The sequence below is a fragment of the Calliopsis andreniformis genome, unplaced genomic scaffold, assembly GCF_051401765.1.
Source record: "Calliopsis andreniformis isolate RMS-2024a unplaced genomic scaffold, iyCalAndr_principal scaffold0015, whole genome shotgun sequence".
NCBI lineage: Eukaryota > Metazoa > Arthropoda > Insecta > Hymenoptera > Andrenidae > Calliopsis > Calliopsis andreniformis.
Window position 1 is genome coordinate 10,044,337 of NW_027480428.1, and position 24,957 is coordinate 10,069,293.

Consider the following 24,957-nt stretch of genomic DNA (forward strand, 5'->3'; position numbering starts at 1 on the left):
AAAATACAATATAAGTACTACAGTTTTTCCATCGTATGAAATGAATAATTGCAGACATTGTGAAAGTAATGGTCATTTCTACGTTCCGGGCAACCTAGGCTTCAGTCTAGGGCCTTGCTCCACCAGATCGAATAGTTAGGGCCTTAGAAGTCAACGCCAGAAGCATAAACTACGATAAAGATGCAACAGCTTTCCATCGTATAACAGGAATAACTGCAAACAGTGTGATAGTACTGGTCATTACTACGTTCCGGTCAACCTAGGCTTCACTCTAGGACGTTGCTCCACCAGATCGAATAGTTTGGGCCTATGAAGTCAACGCCAGAAGCATAAAATACAATAAAGGTGGAACAGTTTTTCCATGGTATAACAGGAATAATTGCAACCAGTGTGAAGGTAATGGATGTTCTACGTTCCGGGCAACCTAGGCTTCACTCTAGGGCGTTGCTCCACCAGATCAAATAGTTAGGGCCTAAGAAGTCAACGCCAGAAGCATAAATTACAATATAAGTATAACAGCTTTTCCAGCGTATGTAATGTATATTTGCAAACAGTGTGGAAGTAATGGTCATTTCTACGTTCCGTGCAACCTAGGCTTCTCGCTAGGGTGTTGCTCCACCAGATGGAATAGCTAGGGCCTTAGAAGTCAACGCCCGAAGCATAAAATGCAAAATAAATAGGACAGTTTTTCCATTGTATAAAACGAATAACTGCAACCAGTCTGAAAGTACTGGTCATTTCTACGTTCCGGGTAACCTAGGTTTCACACTAGGGCGTTGCTCCACAAGATCGAATAGCTAGGGACTTCGACTTCAACGCCAGAAGGATAAAATACAATATAAGAACAAAAGTTTTTCCATCGTATAAAATGAATAATTGCAGACATTGTGAAAGTAATGGTCATTTCTACGTTCCGGTCAACCTAGGCTTCACTCTAGGACGTTGCTGCACCAGATCGAATAGTTTGGGCCTATGAAGTCAACGCCAGAAGCATAAACTACGATAAAGATGCAACAGCTTTCCATCGTAAAACAGGAATAACTGCAAACAGTGTGATAGTACTGGTCATTACTACGTTCCGGTCAACCTAGGCTTCACTCTAGGACGTTGCTCCACCAGATCGAATAGTTTGGGCCTATGAAGTCAACGCCAGAAGCATAAAATACAATAAAGGTGCAACAGTTTTTCCATGGTATAACAGGAATAATTGCAACCAGTGTGAAGGTAATGGATGTTCTACGTTCCGGGCAACCTAGGCTTCACTCTAGGGCGTTGCTCCACCAGATCAAATAGTTAGGGCCTAAGAAGTCAACGCCAGAAGCATAAATTACAATATAAGTATAACAGCTTTTCCAGCGTATGTAATGTATATTTGCAAACAGTGTGGAAGTAATGGTCATTTCTACGTTCCGTGCAACCTAGGCTTCTCGCTAGGGTGTTGCTCCACCAGATGGAATAGCTAGGGCCTTAGAAGTCAACGCCCGAAGCATAAAATGCAAAATAGATAGGACAGTTTTTCCATTGTATAAAACGAATAACTGCAACCAGTCTGAAAGTACTGGTCATTTCTACGTTCCGGGTAACCTAGGTTTCACACTAGGGCGTTGCTCCACCAGATCGAATAGCTAGGGACTTCGACTTCAACGCCAGAAGGATAAAATACAATATAAGAACAAAAGTTTTTCCATCGTATAAAATGAATAATTGCAGACATTGTGAAAGTAATGGTCATTTCTACGTTCCGGTCAACCTAGGTGTCACTCTAGGGCGTTTCTCCACCACAGCTAATAGCTACGGCTTTAGAAGTCAACGCCAGGAGCATAAAATACAATATAAATACAACAGCTTTTCCATCGTATAAAACGAATAATAGCAACCAGTGTGAAAGTTATGGTCATTTCCACGTTCCGGGCAACCTAGGCGTCACTCTAGGGCGTTGCTCCACCTGTTCGAATAGTTAGGGCCTTAGAAGTCAACGCCCGAAGCATAATATGCAAAATAAATAGAACAGTTTTTCCATTGTATAAAACGAATAACTGTAACCAGTGTGAAAGTACTGGTCATTTCTACGTTCCGGGCAACCTAGGCTTCACTGTAGGGCGTTGCTCCACCAAATCGAATAGTTAGGGCCTTAGAAGTCAACGCCCGAAGCATAAAATACAATATAAGTACAACAGTTTTTCCATCGTATAAAATGAATGATTGCGAACATTGTGAAGGTAATGGTCATTTCTACGTTCCGAGCAACCGAGGCTTCAGTCTAGGTCGTTGCTCCACCAGGTCGAATAGTTAGGGCCTAAGAGGTCAACGCCAGAAGCATAAAATACGATATAAATAAAACAGCTTTTCCATCGTAGAAAACGATTAATGGCAACCAGTGTGAATGTTATGGTCATTTCTACGTTCCGGGAAACCTAGGCTTCAGTCTAGGGCCTTCCTCCACCAGATCGAATAGTTAGGGCCTTAGAAGTCAACGCCAGAAGCATAAAATTCCATAAAGATGCAACAGCTTTCCATCGTATAACAGGAACAACTGCAAACAGTGTGATAGTACTGGTCATTACTACGTTCCGGGTAATCTAGGCTTGACTGTAGGGCGTTGCTCCACCAAATCGAATAGTTAGGGCCTTAGAAGTCAACGCCCGAAGCATAAAATACAATATAAGTACATCAGTTTTTCCATCGTATAAAATGAATGATTGCGAACATTGTGAAAGTAATGGTCATTTCTACGTTCCGGGCAACCTAGGCTGCACTCTAGGGTGTTGATCCACCAGATGGTATAGCTAGGGCCTTAAAAGTCAACGCCCGAAGCATAAAATGCAAAATAAATATAACAGCTTTTCCATCGTACGAAACGAATAACAGCAACCAGTCTGAAAGTACTGGTCATTTCTAAGTTCCGGGTAACCTAGGTTTCACACTAGGGCGTTGCTCCACCAGAGCGAATAGCCAGGGACTTAGAATTCAACGCCAGAAGTATAAAATACAATATAAGTCCACAGTTTTTCCATCGTATGAAATGAATAATTGCAGACATTGTGAAAGTAATGGTCATTTCTACGTTCCGGGTAACCTAGGTTTCACACTAGGCCGTTGCTCCACCAGACCGAATAGCTAGGGCCTTAGAAGTCAACGCCCGAAGCATAAAATGCAAAATAAATATAACAGCTTTTCCATCGTAGAAAACGATTAATGGCAACCAGTGTGAATGTTATGGTCATTTCTACGTTCCGGGCAACCTAGGCTTCACTCTATGGCGTTCTTCCACCACATCGAATAGCTACGGCCTCAGAAGTCAACGCCTGAAGCATAAAATACAATAAAAATACAACAGTCTTTCCATCCTATAACAGGAATAATTGCAACCCGTGTGAAAGTGATGGTCATTTCTACGTTCCGGGCAACCTCGGCTTCACTCTAGGGCGTTGCTCCACCAGATCAAACAGTTAGGGCCTTAGCAGTCAACGCCCGAAGCATAAAATACAAAATAAATAGAACAGTTCTTCCATCGTATAAAACGAATAATAGCAACCAGTGTGAAAGTTATGGTCATTTCTTCGTTCCGAGCAACCTAGGCTTCACTCTATGGCGTTCATCCACCACATCGAATAGCTACGGCCTCAGAAGTCAACGCCCGAAGCATAAAATGCAATAAAAGTACAACAGTGTTTCCACCATATAACAGGAATAATTGCAACCAGTTTGAAAGTGATGGCCGATTCTACGTTCCGGGCAACCTAGGCTTCACTCTAGGGCGTTGCTCCACCAGATGGAATAGCTAGGGCCTTAGAAGTCAACGCCCGAAGCATAAAATGCGAAATAAATGGAACAGTTTTTCCATTGTATAAAACGGATAACTCCAACCAGTCTGAAAGTACTGGTCATTTCTACGTTCCGTGCAACCTAGGCTTCTCGCTAGGGTGTTGCTCCACCAGATGGAATAGCTAGGGCCTTAGAATTCAACGCCAGAAGGATAAAATACAATATAAGTACAACAGTTTTTCCATCGTATGAAATGAATAATTGCAGACATTGTGAAAGTAATGGTCATTTCTACGTTCCGGGCAACCTAGGCTTCAGTCTAGGGCCTTCCTCCACCAGATCGAATAGTTAGGGCCTTAGAAGTCAACGCCAGAAGCATAAAATACGATAAAGATGCAACAGCTTTCCATCGTATAACAGGAATAACTGCAAACAGTGTGATAGTACTGGTCATTACTACGTTGCGGGTAATCTAGGCTTCACTCTAGGGCGTTGCCCCACCACATCTAATAGCTACGGCCTTCAAAGTCAACGCCAGAAGCATAAAATACGATATAAATACAACAGCTTTTCCACCATATAAAACGAATAATGGTAACCAGTGTGAAAGTTATGGTCATTTCTACGTTCCGGTCAACCTAGGCTTCACTCTAGGACGTTGCTCCACCAGATCGAATAGTTTGGGCCTATGAAGTCAACGCCAGAAGCATAAAATACAATAAAGGTTGCAACAGTTTTTCCATCGTATAACAGGAGTAATTGCAACCAGTGTGCAGGTAATGGATGTTCTACGTTCCGGGCAACCTAGGCTTCACTCTAGGGCGTTGCTCCACCAGATGGAATAGCTAGGGCCTTAGAAATCAACGCCCGAAGCATAAAATGCGAAATAAATGGAACAGTTTTTCCATTGTATAAAACGGATAACTCCAACCAGTGTGAAAGTACTGGTCATTTCTACGTTCTGTGCAACCTAGGCTTCTCGCTAGGGTGTTGCTCCACCAGATGGAATAGCTAGGGCCTTAGAATTCAACGCCAGAAGGATAAAATACAATATAAGTACTACAGTTTTTCCATCGTATGAAATGAATAATTGCAGACATTGTGAAAGTAATGGTCATTTCTACGTTCCGGGCAACCTAGGCTTCAGTCTAGGGCCTTGCTCCACTAGATCGAATAGTTAGGGCCTTAGAAGTCAACGCCAGAAGCATAAACTACGATAAAGATGCAACAGCTTTCCATCGTATAACAGGAATAACTGCAAACAGTGTGATAGTACTGGTCATTACTACGTTCCGGTCAACCTAGGCTTCACTCTAGGACGTTGCTCCACCAGATCGAAAAGTTTGGGCCTATGAAGTCAACGCCAGAAGCATAAAATACAATAAAGGTGGAACAGTTTTTCCATCGTATAACAGGAATAATTGCAACCAGTGTGAAGGTAATGGATGTTCTACGTTCCGGGCAACCTAGGCTTCACTCTAGGGCGTTGCTCCACCAGATCAAGTAGTTAGGGCCTAAGAAGTCAACGCCAGAAGCATAAACTACAATATAAGTATAACAGCTTTTCCAGCGTATGTAATGTATATTTGCAAACAGTGTGGAAGTAATGGTCATTTCTACGTTCCGTGCAACCTAGGCTTCTCGCTAGGGTGTTGCTCCACCAGATGGAATAGCTAGGGCCTTAGAAGTCAACGCCCGAAGCATAAAATGCAAAATAAATAGGACAGTTTTTCCATTGTATAAAACGAATAACTGCAACCAGTCTGAAAGTACTGGTCATTTCTACGTTCCGGGTAACCTAGGTTTCACACTAGGGCGTTGCTCCACCAGATCGAATAGCTAGGGACTTCGACTTCAACGCCAGAAGGATAAAATACAATATAAGAACAAAAGTTTTTCCATCGTATAAAATGAATAATTGCAGACATTGTGAAAGTAATGGTCATTTCTACGTTCCGGGCAACCTAGGCGTCACGCTAGGGCGTTGCTCCACCTGTTCGAATAGTTAGGGCCTTAGAAGTCAACGCCCGAAGCATAATATGCAAAATAAATAGAACAGTTTTTCCATTGTATAAAACGAATAACTGTAACCAGTGTGAAAGTACTGGTCATTTCTACGTTCCGGGCAACCTAGGCTTCACTGTAGGGCGTTGCTCCACCAAATCGAATAGTTAGGGCCTTAGAAGTCAACGCCCGAAGCATAAAATACAATATAAGTACAACAGTTTTTCCATCGTATAAAATGAATGATTGCGAACATTGTGAAGGTAATGGTCATTTCTACGTTCCGAGCAACCGAGGCTTCAGTCTAGAGCGTTGCTCCACCAGGTCGAATAGTTAGGGCCTAAGAGGTCAACGCCAGAAGCATAAAATACGATATAAATAAAACAGCTTTTCCATCGTAGAAAACGATTAATGGCAACCAGTGTGAATGTTATGGTCATTTCTACGTTCCGGGAAACCTAGGCTTCAGTCTAGGGCCTTCCTCCACCAGATCGAATAGTTAGGGCCTTAGAAGTCAACGCCAGAAGCATAAAATTCCATAAAGATGCAACAGCTTTCCATCGTATAACAGGAACAACTGCAAACAGTGTGATAGTACTGGTCATTACTACGTTCCGGGTAATCTAGGCTTCACTGTAGGGCGTTGCTCCACCAAATCGAATAGTTAGGGCCTTAGAAGTCAACGCCCGAAGCATAAAATACAATATAAGTACAACAGTTTTTCCATCGTATAAAATGAATGATTGCGAACATTGTGAAAGTAATGGTCATTTCTACGTTCCGCGCAACCTAGGCTGCACTCTAGGGTGTTGCTCCACCAGATGGAATAGCTAGGGCCTTAGAAGTCAACGCCCGAAGCATAAAATGCAAAATAAATAGAACAGTTCTTCCATCGTATAAAACGAATAATAGCAACCAGTGTGAAAGTTATGGTCATTTCTACGTTCCGTGCAACCTAGGCTTCTCGCTAGGGTGTTGCTCCACCAGATGGAATAGCTAGGGCCTTAGAATTCAACGCCAGAGGGATAAAATACAATATAAGTACAACAGTTTTTCCATCGTATGAAATGAATAATTGCAGACATTGTGAAAGTAATGGTCATTTCTACGTTCCGGGCAACCTAGGCTTCAGTCTAGGGCCTTGCTCCACCAGATCGAATAGTTAGGGCCTTAGAAGTCAACGCCAGAAGCATAAAATACGATAAAGATGCAACAGCTTTCCATCGTATAACAGGAATAACTGCAAACAGTGTGATAGTACTGGTCATTACTACGTTCCGGGTAATCTAGGCTTCACTCTAGGGCGTTGCCCCACCACATCTAATAGCTACGGCCTTCAAAGTCAACGCCAGAAGCATGAAATACGATATAATACAACAGCTTTTCCACCATATAAAACGAATAATGGTAACCAGTGTGAAAGTTATGGTCATTTCTACGTTCCGGTCAACCTAGGCTTCACTCTAGGACGTTGCTCCACCAGATCGAATAGTTTGGGCCTATGAAGTCAACGCCAGAAGCATAAAATACAATAAAGGTTGCAACAGTTTTTCCATCGTATAACAGGAATAATTGCAACCAGTGTGAAGGTAATGGATGTTCTACGTTCCGGGCAACCTAGGCTTCACTCTAGGGCGTTGCTCCACCAGATGGAATAGCTAGGGCCTTAGAAATCAACGCCCGAAGCATAAAATGCGAAATAAATGGAACAGTTTTTCCATTGTATAAAACGGATAACTCCAACCAGTGTGAAAGTACTGGTCATTTCTACGTTCCGTGCAACCTAGGCTTCTCGCTAGGGCGTTGCTCCACCAGATGGAATAGCTAGGGCCTTAGAATACAACGCCAGAAGGATAAAATACAATATAAGTACTACAGTTTTTCCATCGTATGAAATGAATAATTGCAGACATTGTGAAAGTAATGGTCATTTCTACGTTCCGGGCAACCTAGGCTTCAGTCTAGGGCCTTGCTCCACCAGATCGAATAGTTAGGGCCTTAGAAGTCAACGCCAGAAGCATAAACTACGATAAAGATGCAACAGCTTTCCATCGTATAACAGGAATAACTGCAAACAGTGTGATAGTACTGGTCATTACTACGTTCCGGTCAACCTAGGCTTCACTCTAGGCCGTTGCTCCACCAGATCGAATAGTTTGGGCCTATGAAGTCAACGCCAGAAGCATAAAATACAATAAAGGTGCAACAGTTTTTCCATCGTATAACAGGAATAATTGCAACCAGTGTGAAGGTAATTTATGTTCTACGTTCCGGGCAACCTAGGCTTCACTCTAGGGCGTTGCTCCACCAGATCAAATAGTTAGGGCCTAAGAAGTCAACGCCAGAAGCATAAATTACAATATAAGTATAACAGCTTTTCCAGCGTATGTAATGTATATTTGCAAAAAGTGTGGAAGTAATGGTCATTTCTACGTTCCGTGCAACCTAGGCTTCTCGCTAGGGTGTTGCTCCACCAGATGGAAAAGCTAGGGCCTTAGAATTCAACGCCAGAAGGATAAAATACAATATAAGTACTACAGTTTTTCCATCGTATGAAATGAATAATTGCAGACATTGTGAAAGTAATGGTCATTTCTACGTTCCGGTCAACCTAGGTGTCACTCTAGGGCGTTGCTCCACCACAGCTAATAGCTACGGCTTTAGAAGTCAACGCCAGGTGCATAAAATACAATATAAATACAACAGCTTTTCCATCGTATAAAACGAATAATAGCAACCAGTGTGAAAGTTATGGTCATTTCCACGTTCCGGGCAACCTAGGCGTCACTCTAGGGCGTTGCTCCACCTGTTCGAATAGTTAGGGCCTTAGAAGTCAACGCCCGAAGCATAATATGCAAAATAAATAGACCAGTTTTTCCATTGTATAAAACGAATAACTGTAACCAGTGTGAAAGTACTGGTCATTTCTACGTTCCGGGCAACCTAGGCTTCACTGTAGGGCGTTGCTCCACCAAATCGAATAGTTAGGGCCTTAGAAGTCAACGCCCGAAGCATAAAATACAATATAAGTACAACAGTTTTTCCATCGTATAAAATGAATGATTGCGAACATTGTGAAGGTAATGGTCATTTCTACGTTCCGGTCAACCTAGGTGTCACTCTAGGGCGTTGCTCCACCACAGCTAATAGCTACGGCTTTAGAAGTCAACGCCAGGTGCATAAAATACAATATAAATACAACAGCTTTTCCATCGTATAAAACGAATAATAGCAACCAGTGTGAAAGTTATGGTCATTTCCACGTTCCGGGCAACCTAGGCGTCACTCTAGGGCATTGCTCCACCAGGTCGAATAGTTAGGGCCTAAGAGGTCAACGCCAGAAGCATAAAATACGATATAAATACAACAGCCTTTCCATCGTAGAAAACGATTAATGGCAACCAGTGTGAATGTTATGGTCATTTCTACGTTCCGGGCAACCTAGGCTGCACTCTAGGGTGTTGCTCCACCAGATGGAATAGCTAGGGCTTTAGAAGTCAACGCCCGAAGCATAAAATGCAAAATAAATATAACAGCTTTTCCATCGTATGAAACGAATAACAGCAACCAGTCTGAAAGTACTGGTCATTTCTACGTTCCGGGTAACCTAGGTTTCACACTAGGGCGTTGCTCCACCAGATCGAATAGCTAGGGACTTAGAATTCAACGCCAGAAGGATAAAATACAATATAAGTACAACAGTTTTTCCATCGTATGAAATGAATAGTTGCAGACATTGTGAAAGTAATGGTCATTTCTACGTTCCGCGCAACCTAGGAAGCACTCTAGGGTGTTGCTCCACCAGATGGAATAGCTAGGGCCTTAGAAGTCAACGCCCGAAGCATAAAATGCAAAATAAATATAACAGCTTTTCCATCGTAGAAAACGGTTAATGGCAACCAGTGTGAATGTTATGGTCATTTCTACGTTCCGGGCAACCTAGGCTTCACTCTATGGCGTTCTTCCACCACATCGAATAGCTACGGCCTTAGAAGTCAACGCCTGAAGCATAAAATACAATAAAAATACAACAGTCTTTCCATCCTATAACAGGAATAATTGCAACCCGTGTGAAAGTGATGGTCATTTCTACGTTCCGGGCAACCTCGGCTTCACTCTAGGGCGTTGCTCCACCAGATCAAACTGTTAGGGCCTTAGCAGTCAACGCCCGAAGCATAAAATACAAAATAAATAGAACAGTTTTTCCATCGTATAAAACGAATAATAGCAACCAGTGTGAAAGTTATGGTCATTTCATCGTTCCGGGCAACCTAGGCTTCACCCTAGGGCGTTGTTCCACCAGACTGAATAGTTAGGGCCTAAGAAGTGAACGCCAGCAGCATAAAATACAATATAAATACAACAGTTCTTCCATCATGTAAAACGAATGATTGCAACCAGTAGGATAGTTATGGTCATTTCTTCGTTCCGAGCAACCTAGGCTTCACTCTATGGCGTTCATCCAACACATCGAATAGCTACGGCCTCAGAAGTCAACGCCCGAAGCATGAAATGCAATAAAAGTACAACAGTGTTTCCACCATACAACAGGAATAATTGCAACCAGTTTGAAAGTGATGGCCGATTCTACGTTCCGGGCAACCTAGGCTTCACTCTAGGGCGTTGCTCCACCAGATGGAATAGCTAGGGCCTTAGAATTCAACGCCAGAAGGATAAAATACAATATAAGTACAACAGTTTTTCCATCGTATGAAATGAATAATTGAAGACATTGTGAAAGTAATGGTCATTTCTACGTTCCGGGCAACCTAGGCTTCAGTCTAGGGCCTTGCTCCACCAGATCGAATAGTTAGGGCCTTAGAAGTCAACGCCAGAAGCATAAAATACGATAAAGATGCAACAGCTTTCCATCGTATAACAGGAATAACTGCAAACAGTGTGATAGTACTGGTCATTACTACGTTCCGGGTAATCTAGGCTTCACTCTAGGGCGTTGCCCCACCACATCTAATAGCTACGGCCTTCAAAGTCAACGCCAGAAGCATAAAATACGATATAAATACAACAGCTTTTCCACCATATAAAACGAATAATGGTAACCAGTGTGAAAGTTATGGTCATTTCTACGTTCCGGTCAACCTAGGCTTCACTCTGGGACGTTGCTCCACCAGATCGAATAGTTTGGGCCTATGAAGTCAACGCCAGAAGCATAAAATACAATAAAGGTGCAACAGTTTTTCCATCGTATAACAGGAATAATTGCAACCAGTGTGAAGGTAATGGATGTTCTACGTTCCGGGCAACCTAGGCTTCACTCTAGGGCGTTGCTCCACCAGATGGAATAGCTAGGGCCTTAGAAGTCAACGCCCGAAGCATAAAATGCGAAATAAATGGAACAGTTTTTCCATTGTATAAAACGGATATCTCCAACCAGTGCGAAAGTACTGGTCGTTTCTACGTTCCGTGCAACCTAGGCTTCTCGCTAGGGTGTTGCTCCACCAGATGGAATAGCTAGGGCCTTAGAATTCAACGCCAGAAGGATAAAATGCAATATAAGTACTACAGTTTTTCCATCGTATGAAATGAATAATTGCAGACATTGTGAAAGTAATCGTCATTTCTACGTTCCGGGCAACCTAGGCTTCAGTCTAGGTCCTTGCTCCACCAGATCGAATAGTTAGGGCCTTAGAAGTCAACGCCAGAAGCATAAAATACGATAAAGATGCAACAGCTTTCCATCGTATAACAGGAATAACTGCAAACAGTGTGATAGTACTGGTCATTACTACGTTCCGGGTAATCTGGGCTTCGCTCTAGGGCGTTGCCCCATCACATCTAATAGCTACGGCCTTCAAAGTCAACGCCAGAAGCATAAAATACGATATAAATACAACAGCTTTTCCACCATATAAAACGAATAATGGTAACCAGTGTGAAAGTTATGGTCATTTCTACGTTCCGGTCAACCTAGGCTTCACTCTAGGACGTTGCTCCACCAGATCGAATAGTTTGGGCCTATGAAGTCAACGCCAGAAGCATAAAATACAATAAAGGTGCAACAGTTTTTCCATCGTATAACAGGAATAATTGCAACCAGTGTGAAGGTAATGGATGTTCTTCGTTCCGGGCAACCTAGGCTTCACTCTAGGGCGTTGCTCCACCAGATCAAATAGTTAGGGCCTAAGAAGTCAACGCCAGAAGCATAAATTACAATATAAGTATAACAGCTTTTCCAGCGTATGTAATGTATATTTGCAAACAGTGTGGAAGTAATGGTCATTTCTACGTTCCGTGCAACCTAGGCTTCTCGCTAGGGTGTTGCTCCACCAGATGGAATAGCTAGGGCCTTAGAAGTCAACGCCCGAAGCATAAAATGCAAAATAAATAGGACAGTTTTTCCATTGTATAAAACGAATAACTGCAACCAGTCTGAAAGTACTGGTCATTTCTACGTTCCGGGTAACCTAGGTTTTACACTAGGGCGTTGCTCCACCAGATCGAATAGCTAGGGACTTAGAATTCAACGCCAGAAGGATAAAATACAATATAAGTACAACAGTTTTTCCATCGTATGAAATGAATAATTGCAGACATTGTGAAAGTAATGGTCATTTCTACGTTCCGGGCACCTGGGCTTCAGTCTAGGGCGTTCCTCCACCAGATCGAACAGTTAGTGCCTTCGAAATCAACGCCAGAAGCATAAAATACCATAAAGATGCAACAGCTTTCCTTCGTATAACAGGAATAACTGCAAACAGTGTGGTAGTACTGGTCATTACTACGTTCCGGTTAATCTAGGCTTCACTCAAGGGCGCTGCTCCACCAGATCGAGTAGCTAGGGACTAAGAATTCAACGCCAAAAGAATAAAATGCAATATAAGTACAACAGTTTTTCCATCGTATACAATGAGTAATTGCTACCAGTGTGAAAGTTATGGTCATTTCTACGTCCCGGGCAACCTAGGCTTCACTGTAGAGTGATGCTCCACAAGATCGAATAGGTAGTGCCTTTGAAGGCAACGACAGAAGCATAATATACAACATAAATATAACAGTTTTTCGATCGTATAAAACGAATAATAGCAATCAGTGTGAAAGTTGTGGTCATTTCTACGTTCCGGGCTACCTAGGCTGCACTCTAGGGCGTTGCTCCACCAGATCGAATAGGTAGGGCCATAGAAGTCAACGCCAGAAGCATAAAACACAATAAAAATGCAACAGTTTTTCCAACGTATAGCATGACTAATTGCAACCAGTGCGAAAGTAATGATCATTTCTACGTTCCGGGCAACCTAGGCTTCACTCTAGGGCGTTTCTCCACCAGACCAAACAGTTAGGGCCTTAGAAGTCAACGCCCGAAGCATAAAATGCAAAATAAATATAACAGCTTTTCCATCGTATGAAACGGATAACAGCAACCAGTCTGAAAGTACTGGACATTTCTACGTTCCGGGTAACCTAGGTTTCACACTAGGGCGTTGCTCCACCAGATCGAATAGCTAGGGACTTAGAAGTCAACGCCAGGAGCATAAAATACAATATAAATACAACAGCTTTTCCATCGTATAAAATGAATAATAGCAACCAGTGTGAAAGTAATGGTCATTTCTACGTTCCGGGCAACCAAGGCTTCACTGCAGGGCGTTGCTCCACCCAAATCGAATAGTTAGGGCCTTAGAAGTCAACGCCCGAAACATAAAATACAATATAAGTACAACAGCTTTGCCATCGTATAAAATGAATAATTGCAGACATTGTGAAAGTAATGGTCATTTCTACGTTCCGGTCAACCTAGGTGTCACTCTAGGGCGTTGCTCCACCACATCTAATAGCTACGGCCTTACAAGTCAACGCCAGGAGCATAAAATACATATAAATACAACAGCTTTTCCATCGTATAAAATGAATAATTGCACACAGTGTGAAAGTAATGGTCATTTATACGTTCCGGGCAACCTAGGCTTCACTGTAGGGCGTTGCTCCACCAAATCGAATAGTTAGGGCCTTAGAAGTCAACGCCCGAAGCATAAAATACAATATAAGTACAACAGCTTTGCCATCGTTTAAATTGAATAATTGCAAACAGTGTGAAGGTAATGGCCATTTCAACGTTCCGAGGAACCTAGGCTGCACTCTAGGGCGTTGCTCCAACAGATCGAATAGTTTGGGCCTAAGAAGTCAACGCCAGAAGCATAAAATACGATATAAATACAACAGCTTTTCCATCGTAGAAAACGATTAATGGCAACCAGTGTGAATGTTATGGTCATTTCTACGTTCCGGGCAACCTAGGCTTCAGTCTAGGGCCTTGCTCCACCAGATCGAATTGTTAGGGCCTAAGAAGTCAACGCCAGAAGCATAAGATACAATAAAAATAGAACAGTCTTTTCATCGTATTACAGGAATAATTGCAATAAGCGTGAAAGTAATGATCATTTCGGCGTTTCGGGCATCCTAGACTTAACTCTGGGGCATTGCGCCTCCAGATCGAATAGTTAGGGCCTAAGAAGTCAATGCCAGAAGCATAAATTACAATATAAATACAACAGCTTTGCCATCGAATAAAATGAATAATTGCAAACAGTGTGAAATATATGGTCATTTCTACGTTCCGGGCAACCTAGGCGTCAATCTAGGGCGTTGCTCCACCACATCTAATAGCTACGGCCTTAGAAGTCAACACCAGAAGAATAAAATACAATAAAGATGCAACAGCTTTTGCATCGTATAAAACGAATAATTGCAACCAGTGTGAAAGTTATGGTCATTTCTACTTTCCGGGCAACCTAGGCTTCACCCTAGTGCGTTGCTCCAACAGAATGAATAGATAGGACCTTAGAGGTCAATGCGCGAAGCATAAAACGCAATAAAAGTACAACAGTTTTTCCATCATATAACAGGAATAATTGCAACCAGTGTGAATGTGATGGTCATTTCTACGTTCAGGGCAATCTTGGCTTCACTCTAGGGCGTTGATCCACTAGATCGAATAGGTATGGCCTTAGAAGTCAACGCCAGAAACATAAAATACAATATAATTAAACTGTTTTTCCATCGTATATAATGAATAATTTCAAACACTGTGAAAGTAACGGTCATTTCTACGTTCCGGGCAACCTAGGCTTCACTCTAGGGCATTGCTCCACCAGATCGAATAGTTAGGGCCTAAGAAGTCAACGCCAGAATCATAAAATACAATATAAGTACAACAGCTTTTCCACTGTATAAAATGAATATTTGCAAACAATGTGCAAGTAATGGTCATTTCTACGTTCCTGGCAACCTAGGCGTCACTCTAGGGCGTTGCTGCACCACATCTGATAGCTACGGCCTTAGAAGTAAACGCCGGAAGCATAAAATACCATATAAATACAACAGCTTTGCCATCGTATAAAATGAATAATTGCAAACAGTGTGAAGGTAATGGTCATTTCTACGTTCCGAGAAACCTAGGCTTCACTCTAGGGCGTTGCGCCACCTGATCGAATAGTTAGGGCCTTAGAAGTCAACGCCAGAAGCATTAAATACAATAAAGATGCAACAGTTTTTCCATCGTATAACAGGAATAACTGCAACCAGTGTGAAAATGATGGTCATTTCTATGTTCCGGTCAGCCCAGACTTCACTCTAGGGCGTTGTTCCACCAGATCGAAAAGCTAGGGCCTAAGAAGTCAACGCCAGAAGCATAAAATACGATATAAATACAACAGCTTTTCCATCGTATAAAATGAATAATTGCAGCCTGTGTAAAGGTTATGGTCATATCTACGTTCCGGGCAACCTAGGCTTCACTGTAGGGTGTTGCTCCACCAGATCGAATAGGTAGGGCCATAGAAGACATTACACGAAGCATAAAATACAATAAATAAACAAGAGTTATTCCACCGTATAACAGGAATAATTGCAACCAGTGTGAAAATGATGGTCATTTCTACGTTCCCGTCAACATAGGCTTCACTCTAGGGCGTTGTTCCACCATATCGAATAGTTAGGGCCTTAGTAGTCAACGCCAGAAGCGTAAAATACAATATAAATACAACAGCTTTTCCATCGTATAAAATGAATAATTGCAAACAGTGTGAAAGTAATGGTCATTTCTACGTTCCGGGCAAGCTAGGCTTCACTCTAGGGCGTTGCTCCACCAGATCGAATAGCTAGGGACTTAGAACTCAACGCCAGAAGCATAAAAAGCAATATGAATATAACAGTTTTTCCAGGTATAAAACGAATAATTGCTACCAGTGTGAAAGTTATGGTCATTTCTACGTTCTGGGCAACCTAGGCTTCACCCTAGGTCGTTCTTCCACCATATGGAATAGTTAGGGCCTAAGAAGTCAAGGCCAGAAGCATAAAATACGATATAAATACAACAGCTTTTCCATCGTATAAAATGAATAATGGCAACCAGTGTGAAAGTTATGGTCATTTCTACGCTCCGGGCAACCTAGGCTTCACTCTAGGGCCTTGCTCCACCAGATCGAATGGTTAGGGCCTAAGAAGTCAATGCCAGAAGCATAAAATACAATAAAGATGCAACAGTTTTTCCATCGTATAACAGGAATAATTGCAACCAGTGTGAAGGTAATGGTATGTTCTACGTTCCGGGCAACCTAGGCTTCACTCTAGGGCGGTGCTCCACCAGATCGAATAGCTAGGGCCTAAGAAGTCAACGCCAGATGAATAAAATACAATATAAGTACAACAGTTTTTCCATCGTATGAAATGAATAATTGCAAACATTGTGAAAGTAATGGTCATTTCCACGTTCCGGGCAACCTAGGCGTCACTCTAGGGCATTGCTCCACCACAGCTAATAGCTACGGCCTTAGAAGTCAACGCCAGAAGCATAAAATACAATAAAAATGCAACTGATTTTTCATCGTATAGCATGACTAATTGCAGCCAGTGTGAAAGTAAAGACCATTTCTACGTTCCGGTCAACCTAGGCTTCACTCTAGGGCGATGCTCCACCAGATCGAATAGTTAGGGCCTTAGAAGTCAACGCCCGAAGCATAAAATACAAAATAAATAGAACAGTTTTTCCATGTATAAAACGAATAATTGCTACCAGTGTGAGAGTTATGGTCATTTCTGCGTTCCGGGTAACCTAGGTTTTACACTAGGGCGTTGCTCCACCAGATCGAATAGCTAGGGACTTAGAAGTCAACGCCAGGAGCATAAGATACAATAAAAATAGAACAGTCTTTTCATCGTATTACAGGAATAATTGCAATAAGCGTGAAAGTAATGATCATTTCGGCGTTTCGGGCATCCTAGACTTAACTCTGGGGCATTGCGCCTCCAGATCGAATAGTTAGGGCCTAAGAAGTCAATGCCAGAAGCATAAATTACAATATAAATACAACAGCTTTGCCATCGAATAAAATGAATAATTGCAAACAGTGTGAAATATATGGTCATTTCTACGTTCCGGGCAACCTAGGCGTCAATCTAGGGCGTTGCTCCACCACATCTAATAGCTACGGCCTTAGAAGTCAACACCAGAAGAATAAAATACAATAAAGATGCAACAGCTTTTGCATCGTATAAAACGAATAATTGCAACCAGTGTGAAAGTTATGGTCATTTCTACTTTCCGGGCAACCTAGGCTTCACCCTAGGGCGTTGCTCCAACAGAATGAATAGATAGGACCTTAGAGGTCAATGCCCGAAGCATAAAACGCAATAAAAGTACAACAGTTTTTCCATCATATAACAGGAATAATTGCAACCAGTGTGAATGTGATGGTCATTTCTACGTTCAGGGCAATCTTGGCTTCACTCTAGGGCGTTGATCCACTAGATCGAATAGGTATGGCCTTAGAAGTCAACGCCAGAAGCATAAAATACAATATAATTAAACTGTTTTTCCATCGTATATAATGAATAATTTCAAACACTGTGAAAGTAACGGTCATTTCTACGTTCCGGGCAACCTAGGCTTCACTCTAGGGCATTGCTCCACCAGATCGAATAGTTAGGGCCTAAGAAGTCAACGCCAGAATCATAAAATACAATATAAGTACAACAGCTTTTCCACTGTATAAAATGAATATTTGCAAACAATGTGCAAGTAATGGTCATTTCTACGTTCATGGCAACCTAGGCTTCACTCTATGGCGTTCTTCCACCACATCGAATAGCTACGGCATCAGAAGTCAACGCCTGGAGCATAAAATACGATATAAATATAACAGTTTTTCCATCGTATAAAACGAATAATAGCAACCAGTGTGATAGTTATGGTCATTTCTACGTTCCGGGCATCCTAGGCTTCACTCTAGGGCGTTGCTCCACCAGATCAAACAGTTAGGGCCTTAGAAGCCAACGCCCGAAGCATTAAATACAAAATAAATAGAACAGTTTTTCCATTGTATAAAACGAATAATTGCTACCAGTGTAAAAGTTATGGCCATTTCTACGTTGCGGGCAACCTAGGCTCCACCTTAGGCCGTTGTTCCACCAGATCGAATAGTTAGGGCCTAAGAAGTGAACGCCAGAAGCATAAAATACAACATAAATACAACAGATTTTCGATCATATAAAACGAATAATTGCAACCAGTATGAAAGTTATGGTCATTTCTACTTTCCAGGCAACCTAGGGTACACCCTAGGGCGTTGCTCCAACAGATTGAATAGATAGCGCCTTAGAAGTCAACGCCGGAAGCATAAAATACGATATAAATAAAACAGCTTTTCCATCGTATAAAACGAATAATGGCAACCAGTGTGAAAGTTACGGCCATTTCTACGTTCCGGGCAACCTAGGCTTCACTCTAGGGCGGTGCTCCACCATATCGAATAGCTACGGCCTTAGAAGCCTACGCCTGAAGCATAAAATACAATAAAAATACAACGGTCTTTTCATCGTATAACAGGAATAATTGCAACCAGCGTGAAAGTAATGATCATTTTGGCGTTTCGGGCATCCTAGACTTAACCCTGACGCATTGCTCCACCAGATCGAATAGTGAGGGCCTAAGAAGTCAACGCCCGAAGCATAAAATACAAAATAAATAGAACAGTTTTTCCATTGTATAAAACGAATAATTGCTACCAGTGTAAAAGTTATGGTCATTTCTACTTTCCGGGCAACCTAGGCTTCACCCTAGGGCGTTGCTCCAACAGAATGAATAGATAGGACCTTAGAGGTCAATGCCCGAAGCATAAAATACAATATAAATACAACAGCTTTTCCATCGTAAAGAACGAATAATTGCAACCAGTGTGAAAGTTATGGTTATTTCTACATTCCGAGCAACCTAGGCTTCACTCTAGGGCGTTGCTCCACCAGGTCGAGTAGTTAGGTCCTTAGAAGTCAACGCCAGAAGCATAAAATACGATATAAATACAACAGCTTTTGCATCGTATAAAAGGAATAATTGCAAACAGTGTGAAAGTAATGGTCATTTCTACGTTCCGGGCAACCTAGGCTTCACTCTAGGGCGTTGCTCCACCAGATCGAAGTGTTAGGGCCTAAGAAGTCAACGCCCGAAGCATAAAATACGATATAAATACAACAGCTTTTCCATCGTATTAAATGAATAATTGCAAACTGTGTGAAAGTAGTGGTCATTTCTGCGTTCCGAGCAACCTAGGCATCACTCTAGGGCGGTGCTCCACCATATCGAATAGCTACGGCCTTAGAAGCCTACGCCTGAAGCATAAAATACAATAAAAATACAACAGTCTTTTCATCGTATAACCGGAATAATTGCAACATGCGTGAATGTAATGATCATTTCGGCGTTTCGGGCATCCGAGACTTAACTCTGAGGCATTGCTCCACCAGATTGAATAGTTAGGGCCTAAGGAGTCAAGGCCAGAAGCATAAAATACAATATAAATGCAACAGCTTTGCCACCGTATAAAATGAATAATTGCAAACAGTGTGAAAGATATGGACATTTCAACGTTCCGGGCAACCTAGGCTTCACTCTATGGCGTTCTTCCACCACATCGAATAGCTACGGCCTCAGAAGTCAACGCCTGAAGCATAAAATACAATATAAATATAACAGTTTTTCCATCGTATAAAACGAATAATAGCAACCAGTGTGAAAGTTATGGTCATTTCTATATTCCGAGCAACCTAGGCTTCACTCTAGGGCGTTGCTCCACCAGATCGAATAGTTAGGTCCTTAGAAGTCAACGCCAGAAGCATAGAATACGATATAAATACAACAGCTTTTCCATGGTATAAAAGGAATAATTGCAAACAGTGTGAAGGTAATGGTCATTTCTACGTTCCGGGCAACCTAGGCTTCACTCTACGGCGTTGTTCCACCAGATCGAATAGTTAGGGCCTAAGAAGTCAACACCAGAAGAATAAAATACAAAATAAATACAACAGCCTTTACACCGTATAAAACGAATAATTGCTACCAGTGTGAAGGTTATGGTCATATCTACGTTCCGGGCAACCTAGGCTTCACTGTAGGGCGTTGCTCCACCAGATCGAAGTGTTAGGGCCTAAGAAGTCAACGCCAGAAGCATAAAATACGATATAAATACAACAGCTTTTCCATCGTATTAAATGAATAATTGCAAACTGTGTGAAAGTAGTGGTCATTTCTGCGTTCCGAGCAACCTAGGCATCACTCTAGGGCGGTGCTCCACCATATCGAATAGCTACGGCCTTAGAAGCCTACGCCTGAAGCATAAAATACAATAAAAATACAACAGTCTTTTCATCGTATAACCGGAATAATTGCAACATGCGTGAAAGTAATGATCATTTCGGCGTTTCGGGCATCCTAGACTTAACTCTGAGGCATTGCTGCACCAGATTGAATAGTTAGGGCCTGAGGAGTCAACGCCTGAAGCATAAAATACAATATAAATGCAACAGCTTTGCCACCGTATAAAATGAACAATTGCAAACAGTGTGAAAGATATGGACATTTCTACGTTCCGGGCAACCTAGGCTTCACTCTATGGCGTTCTTCCACCACATCGAATAGCTACGGCATCAGAAGTCAACGCCTGAAGCATAAAATACAATATAAATATAACAGTTTTTCCATCGTATAAAACGAATAATAGCAACCAGTGTGATAGTTATGGTCATTTCTACGTTCCGGGCAACCTAGGCTTCACTCTAGGGCGTTGCTCCACCAGATCAAACAGTTAGGGCCTTAGAAGCCAACGCCCGAAGCATTAAATACAAAATAAATAGAACAGTTTTTCCATTGTATAAAACGAATAATTGCTACCAGTGTAAAAGTTATGGCCATTTCTACGTTGCGGGCAACCTAGGCTTCACCTTAGGCCGTTGTTCCACCAGATCGAATAGTTAGGGCCTAAGAAGTGAACGCCAGAAGCATAAAATGCAATGAAAATACAACAGTCTTTCCATCCTATAACAGGAATACTTGCAATCCGTGTGAAAGTGATGGTCATTTGTGCGTTCCAGGCAACCTAGGCTTCACTCTAGGGCGTTGCTCCGACAGATTGAATAGTCAGGGCCTTATAAGTCAACGCCAGAAGCATAAAATACGATATAAATACAACAGCTTTTGCATCGTATAAAAGGAATAATTGCAAACAGTGTGAAAGTAATTGTCATTTCTACGTTCCGGGCAACCTAGGCTACACCCTAGGGCGTTGCTCCACCAGATCAAGCAGTTAGGGCCTTAGAAGTCAACGCCCGAAGCATAAAATACAAAATAAATAGAACAGTTTTTCCATGGTATAAAACGAATAATTGCTACCAGTGTAAAAGTTATGGTCATGTCTACGTTCCGGGCAACCTAGGCTTCACCCTAGAGCATTGTTCCATCAGATCGAATAGTTAGGCCATAAGAAGTGAACGCCAGAAGCATAAAATACAATATAAATACAACAGTTTTTCCATCGCAGAAAACGAATAATTGCAACCAGTGTGAAAGTTATGGTCATTTCTACATTCCGAGCAACCTAGGCTTCACTCTAGGGCGTTGCTCCACCAGATCGAATAGTTAGGTCCTTAGAAGTCAACGCCAGAAGCATAGAATACGATATAAATACAACAGCTTTTCCATGGTATAAAAGGAATAATTGCAAACAGTGTGAAAGTAATGGTCATTTCTACGTTCCGGGCAACCTAGGCTTCACTCTACGGCGTTGTTCCACCAGATCGAATAGTTAGGGCCTAAGAAGTAAACACCAGAAGAATAAAATACAAAATAAATACAACAGCCTTTACACCGTATAAAACGAATAATTGCAACCAGTGTGAAGGTTATGGTCATATCTACGTTCCGGGCAATCTAGGCTTCACTGTAGTGCGTTGCTCCACCAGATCGAAGTGTTAGGGCCTAAGAAGTCAACGCCCGAAGCATAAAATACGATATAAATACAACAGCTTTTCCATCGTATTAAATGAATAATTGCAAACTGTGTGAAAGTAGTGGTCATTTCTGCGTTCCGAGCAACCTAGGCATCACTCTAGGGCGGTGCTCCACCATATCGAATAGCTACGGCCTTAGAAGCCTACGCCTGAAGCATAAAATACAATAAAAATACAACAGTCTTTTCATCGTATAACCGGAATAATTGCAACATGCGTGAAAGTAATGATCATTTCGGCGTTTCGGGCATCCTAGACTTAACTCTGATGCATTGCTGCACCAGATTGAATAGTTAGGGCCTAAGGAGTCAACGCCAGAAGCATAAAATACAATATAAATGCAAAAGCTTTGCCACCGTATAAAATGAATAATTGCAAACAGTGTGAAAGATATGGACATTTCTACGTTCCGGGCAACCTAGGCTTCACTCTATGGCGTTCTTCCACCACATCGAATAGCTACGGCATCAGAAGTCAACGCCTGGAGCATAAAATACGATATAAATATAACAGTTTTTCCATCGTATAAAACGAATAATAGCAACCAGTGTGATAGTTATGGTCATTTCTACGTTCCGGGCATCCTAGGCTTCACTCTAGGGCGTTGCTCCACCAGATCAAACAGTTAGGGCCTTAGAAGCCAACGCCCGAAGCATTAAATACAAAATAAATAGAACAGTTTTTCCATTGTATAAAACGAATAATTGCTACCAGTGTAAAAGTTATGGCCATTTCTACGTTGCGGGCAACCTAGGCTTCACCTTAGGCCGTTGTTCCACCAGATCGAATAGTTAGGGCCTAAGAAGTGAACGCCAGAAGCATAAAATACAACATAAATACAACAGATTTTCGATCATATAAAACGAATAATTGCAACCAGTATGAAAGTTATGGTCATTTCTACTTTCCAGGCAACCTAGGGTACACCCTAGGGCGTTGCTCCAACAGATTGAATAGATAGCGCCTTAGAAGTCAACGCCGGAAGCATAAAATGCAAAATAAATAGAACAGTTTTTCCATCGTAAAGAACGAATAATTGCAACCAGTGTGAAAGTTATGGTTATTTCTACATTCCGAGCAACCTAGGCTTCACTCTAGGGCGTTGCTCCACCAGACCGGATGGTTAGGTCCTTAGAAGTCAACGCCAGAAGCATAAAATGCGATATAAATACAACAGCTTTTGCATCGTATAAAAGGAATAATTGCAAACAGTGTGAAAGTAATTGTCATTTCTACGTTCCGGGCAACCTAGGCTTCACTCTAGGGCGTTGCTCCACCAGATCGAATAGTTAGGGCCTTAGAAGTCAACGCCCGAAGCATAAAATACAAAATAAATAGAACAGTTTTTCAATGTATAAAACGAATAATTGCTACCAGTGTGACAGTTATGGTCATTTCTGCGTTCCGGGCAACCTAGTCTTCACGCTAGGGCGTTGTTCCACCAGATGGAATAGTTAGGGCCTAAGAAGTCAACGCCAGAAGCATAAAATACGATATAAATAAAACAGCTTTTCCATCGTATAAAACGAATAATGGCAACCAGTGTGAAAGTTACGGCCATTTCTACGTTCCGGGCAACCTAGGCTTCACTCTAGGGCGGTGCTCCACCATATCGAATAGCTACGGCCTTAGAAGCCTACGCCTGAAGCATAAAATACAATAAAAATACAACGGTCTTTTCATCGTATAACAGGAATAATTGCAACCAGCGTGAAAGTAATGATCATTTTGGCGTTTCGGGCATCCTAGACTTAACCCTGACGCATTGCTCCACCAGATCGAATAGTGAGGGCCTAAGAAGTCAACGCCCGAAGCATAAAATACAAAATAAATAGAACAGTTTTTCCATTGTATAAAACGAATAATTGCTACCAGTGTAAAAGTTATGGTCATTTCTACGTTCCGGGCAACCTAGGCTTTACTCTAGGGCGTTGCTCCACCAGATCGAATAGCTAGGTCCTTAGAAGTCAACGCCAGAAGCATAAAATACGATATAAATACAACAGCTTTTCCATCGTATAAAACGAGTAATGGTAACCAGTGTGAAAGTTATGGTCATTTCTACGTTCCGGGCAGCCTAGGCTTCACCCTAGGGCATTGTTCCATCAGATCGAATAGTTAGGCCCTAAGAAGTGAACGCCAGAAGCATAAAATACAATATAAATACAACAGTTTTTCCATCGCAGAAAACGAATAATTGCAACCAGTGTGAAAGTTATGGTCACTTCTATATTCCCAGCAACCTAGGCTTCACTCTAGGGCGTTGCTCCACCAGATCGAATAGTTCGGTCCTTAGAAGTCAACGCCAGAAGCATAAAATACGATATAAATACAACAGCTAGTCCATGGTATAAAATGAATAATTGCAAACAGTGTGAAAGTAATGGTCATTTCTACGTTCCGGGCAACCTAGGCTTCACTCTACGGCGTTGTTCCACCAGATCGAATAGTTAGGGCCTAAGAAGTCAACACCAGAAGAATAAAATACAAAATAAATACAACAGCCTTTACACCGTATAAAACGAATAATTGCAACCTGTGTGAAGGTTATGGTCATATCTACGTTCCGGGCAACCTAGGCTTCACTGTAGGGCGTTGCTCCACCAGATCGAAGTGTTAGGGCCTAAGAAGTCAACGCCCGAAGCATAAAATACGATATAAATACAACAGCTTTTCCATCGTATTAAATAAATAATTGCAAACTGTGAGAAAGTAGTGGTCATTTCTGCGTTCCGAGCAACCTAGGCTTCAGTCTAGGGCGGTGCTGCACCATATCGAATAGCTACGGCCTTAGAAGCCTACGCCTGAAGCATAAAATACAATAAAAATACAACAGTCTTTTCATCGTATAAGCGGAATAATAGCAACATGCGTGAAAGTAATGACCATTTCGGC